At 28.9% G+C, this 5,000-nt stretch overlaps 1 protein-coding gene and 1 pseudogene across 1 annotated transcript in view; both read left to right on the top strand.

Annotated features, from left to right (window-relative positions):
* LOC137657613 (protein Star-like) overlaps positions 1-5,000 on the top strand; it is a 213,702-nt gene that overhangs the window by 63,729 nt on the left and 144,973 nt on the right. The gene's annotated exons all lie outside the window — the stretch shown is intronic.
* LOC137657967 (uncharacterized) overlaps positions 2,897-5,000 on the top strand; it is a 15,898-nt pseudogene continuing 13,794 nt past the window's right edge.

Below are 5,000 nucleotides of genomic sequence, written 5' to 3'. Positions count from 1 at the left end.
AAGAAAACCTTACATAATTCTCATATTATTATTATTATTATTATTATTATTATTATTATTATTATTATTATTATTATTATTATTATTACTAGCTAAAGTAGAACCCTAATTGGAGAAGCAAGTGGCTATAAGCCTAAGGGCTCCAACAGGGAAAAATATCAAGAATTATAGAATAGTCAAAAAGTCCCTTCAAACATGATTACCCCTTTTACTAAACTCCAAACTCAATAATGTTTTTCTTTACAATATACTTATTAATTCTTTATCAGCTCTAGGTTTTTATCTACTGGTACTTGCACTGATTATTATTATTATTATTATTATTATTATTATTATTACTAGCTAAGCTAGAACCCTAGTTGGAAAAGCAAGTTGCTATAAGCCCAAGGGCTCCAACATTGAAAGATATCAAGAATTATAGAATAGTCAAAAAGTCCTTCCAAACATGATTACCCCTTTTACTAAACTCTAAAATCAATAATGTTTTTCTTTAAAATATATTTATCAATTCTTCATCATCTCTGTGTTTTGATCTACTGGTGCTTGCAAGAAGCTATTCAGATTTATTTGCATATTTCGACAACTCTTGGTCACGCCATCTAAGGACTGGAAATCAATCCTTCAATAGGTTATGTCTGATATTTTCCAATACAGTCAATAGGACGCTCATTTGCCCCAACCTACCCGGATGTTTTTTAAGTCTTCAATATCAATAACCAACAGAAAATGAAAGATTTATACTATCGTATGAGACCTATAGCAGTTGGTACTTCCGTCAATGAAGTTGGAAGGAGGTTATGTTTTCGCTATTGTTTGTGTTTGTTTGTGCGTGTGTGTTTGTTTGTGAACAGCTTCCTGGCCAAAATTTTAATCGTAGTGTAATGAAACTTGCAGGGATTAACTGTTATGTAAAATGCTGAAAATGGGAAAATTTCGGAAGTTCAAGGTCAAAGGTCAAGGTCACGGTCAAGCACAACGTCCAATTCACGTAATCAGCCATAACTTTGGACATCGTTGTCACAGAGACTTCAAACTTGGTTCATATTTGAGTGTATGAAAATCCACCCCAATTAATACATGTTAAAGTCAAAGGTCAAGGTCAAGGTCTGCGCTCTACTGAGTGCCCCTCTAGTTTCTTTTTTTGGTGTGACGTTTGCAATTAAAATGGGTAATTAATATTTCGTAATTAGTAATTACGTTCATTAATTGTTAAGCCACGCATTTCCATTGGATTTATTTCGAACAATTCAGTGTTTTTAATATGAAAGCATAATAGTTTTTAAATGTATTCATGATAAATAAACAATTCGTATATACATGATGTATGCAAAAAAAAAGGAAAAAATAAACTAAAAATATAACTAAATTAGCTGTCCAATAATAAACTAATTTATGAAAGATAATATAGAATGATTTATAGAATTCTGGTAACAAAAATCGTTCAATTATATTTTACTTTTTGATTTACGCATAAATGTAAATTCAGTAGAACTTCAAAAGTTCAAAGTTGCAGCAAATTCTATGTTGAACAGGCTGACATAAGTCTTTTTATAGTTATATATGAATTATCTGTTTTAATGTTGTTAATGTTTTTTTAAATATTCTATTTTAATTTTTCATTACATATTATATCGTTTATTTATTTCCTTGTGTCCTTTCCTCACTGGGCTATTTTTCCCTGTTGAAAGTCCTTGAGCTTATAACTTCTTGCTTTTCCAACTTGGGTCATAGATTTGCTAATAATAATAATAATAATAATAATAATAATAATGATAATAATAAGTTTTCGTAATAAGTCTAGACCTACGAAACGATTTAACAATAAACTTTGACCTAAACTTGACTCAGACTCAGGGCGATTTCTAGAAATATGTAAGTTTTAATTTTTTTTTTCTTTCTTTTTGACAACCTCTTCTTGCCTTCTACTCTCATACATTTACACACGAAAATATAAAATACACCATGGAAATGCTACGCTGTATTTGAGGGAAGATATTAACAAAATAGCAACCACTCTGACTTTTCTGGTCACTGCTAGCATTCCGGAATCACCGATTATTGAATGATACGGGACTTTGTTATAATGATCATGACCAAGTCTATACACGTACTGGACAGCGGTTGATTCACGATTTAACGGTTAAAGTGTGGTAGTGACATGTGTGTGTGTTTGTTTTTTCTTTTTTTTTCTCTCTTATTTTTTTTTGCTATTTTGAAGCTACTTCCTGTCACGGTATATGCCTTGATGTTAAAACAAGTGTCCTTACACACATACACACACACACACACACATATATATATATATATATATATGTATATATACATATATATTTGTATATATATGCATATATATATATATATATATATAGAATATATATATATATATGAATATATATATATATATATATATATACATATATATATATATATATATTTATTTATTCATGCATGCTTATATGCGCACATTATATATATATATATATATATATATTATATATTTATATTTGTATATATATGCATATATATATAAGAATATATATATGAATATATTTATATATATATATATATATTTATATATTCATATTTATATTTGTATATATATGCATATATATATATATATAAGAATATATATATGAATATATATATATATATATATATATATTATATATATATATATATATTTATGCATGCTTATATGCACACATTATATATATATATATATATATATATATTTATATATATATGTATATATATATGCATACATATATATAAACTACAAGAGAACTAATGAAAAAATTAAAATAACGCATTCTAAGAACAGTAACATCATTAAAATAAACCTTCCATAAATAAACTATAAAAAGAAACTTTGAAAATTCTTTTCATTCCAGCTCCAGCCAAGATGCACCATCCCCCACCCCCCTACAAGGGAGTCCTGCCTGGGGCAGCCGTGCCAACTGCTCCCTTGGTACCTTACAACTTCCCCGCGTCTGCTTTGGAAATGTACATGAATGTAAGTATGTACATGAATGTATGTACATGAATGTAAGTATGTACATGAATGTATGTACATGAATGTAAGTATGTACATGAATTGAAGTATGTACATGAATGTATGTGGTTGTTTACTTTCTTTAAATCTATAAAAGTAAATAGATTTACTCAATTCTTTTTAACGAGGCGGATTTGCACTGACTCGCAGCGGTGTCCTTTAAGCTCGGAAAAGTTTCCTGCTATCTGATTGGTTAGAATTATCTTGTCGAACCAATCAGCTAGCAGGAAACTATTCCAAGCTAAAAGGGTATAACTGCGAGTCGGGGTAAATGCGCCTCATTAAAAAAGATTGAGTATAGTGTTTAATGTGTTTTTAAGATATAGAGACTCGTTTATATAAGGTAGAGTATGTGATGGTACTTAGAGGATGATTTTGAATGCACCAACAAACAAAAACAGACATATGCATGCAAACTCACATTCATACATACATATGTATATGCATTATATATAATTTGTATGTATGTATATATATATATATATATATATGTGTGTGTGTGTGTGTGTGTGTACATGTATGTATCTGCGGGTAAATTTATATATGTATGTATGTATACGTTTTAAATTATATAATTTATATACATACATACACACACACGCACATACACACACACACACACACACATATATATATATATATATATATGTGTGTGTGTGTGTGTGTGTGTGTGTGTGCTATAGAGAGAGAGAGAGAGAGAGAGAGAGAGAGAGAGATGCAATAAAACCTTTATTTCATGGAATAACTACAGCAACTAAAGTACGCACTGGACTGTTAAAAGTATGTAAATTTTACCTAACCCTCGCTATCTATCCTCATTATTTAATAAACTCCAAAACCTCATTTAACCTTGATAAATTCCTTATTGTAAGAATACACTCATGTTCACGAACTTAAGAAATAATTACAAGCTGTTACGAAAACCAGTTTCACATTCTAATCATCAGACAGAGTTACGATAGTAATTTTTAATTTTTCAATTTATTGCAGGTTCCAGTGACCCCAAGCGCTCCCAGTATCTCTCAGGTCCAGTCTCCTGACTCCTCGCCCTTACCTGGAGCCACAGAGTACTGGAAATATCACAAGCTTCACCATCTGGCCAATCTCCACCAGCTGTGCGTCTCCCATCGAATAGGTCTGTACAATATTTTTGTTTCAGGAAAGAGATTGGTAATTAGACAAATTAGATATTCGTGGACTAATAGTTTTCAAGTTCATGGGATCATATTTTCACTGGAGCTCCACTAAAGGGTAATTCTTATGGATAAAACTCTGGAAGATTATGGGAAATATATATATATATATATATATATACTGTAAATATATATATACTGTATATATATAAATATATATATATATATATATATGTATGTATGTATATATACATATATATATATGTATATATATACATATATATATATATAAATATATATATATATATATATACATATATATATATATATATATATATATATAGGATTTTTTCTAAGGTCATGGGAACATATTTTCACTGGAGCACGTTAAAGGGTATTTTTTATGGCTAAAACTCTGGAAGATTATGTGAAAAAAAAAAACCTATAAGGATTTTGTCTCTTTTTGTATTTTGCCTTTACTAGTGGTCTACCGAATCAAATAATAAGTGGAATTTCTGAAATTAAAACTTAGTGTAACTGCTGTTTTGTTGAATAGGTTGTATTACAGTTAATATTTTGTTATTATTCTTAATGTATTCTGTTTTTATAGATTATTCTTTACTTTTCCGTTTCTTTTCCGCACTTGTTTGCTTTCCCGGCTGGTGCCTATGTGAGATAGAAGTTTGCTTTTTCAACTGGGGTAGTAGCTTAACCAATAATAATAATAATAATAATAAAAATAATAATAATAATAATAATAATAATAATGATTTTGAAGTGTTCCATATCCAATCATTTAAAATAATTTTTCATTA

Source organism: Palaemon carinicauda, chromosome 18 (assembly GCF_036898095.1).
Source record: "Palaemon carinicauda isolate YSFRI2023 chromosome 18, ASM3689809v2, whole genome shotgun sequence".
Taxonomy (NCBI): domain Eukaryota; kingdom Metazoa; phylum Arthropoda; class Malacostraca; order Decapoda; family Palaemonidae; genus Palaemon; species Palaemon carinicauda.
Note: the sequence above shows the minus strand (reverse complement) of the source record. Positions and strands in the feature narration are given on the sequence as shown.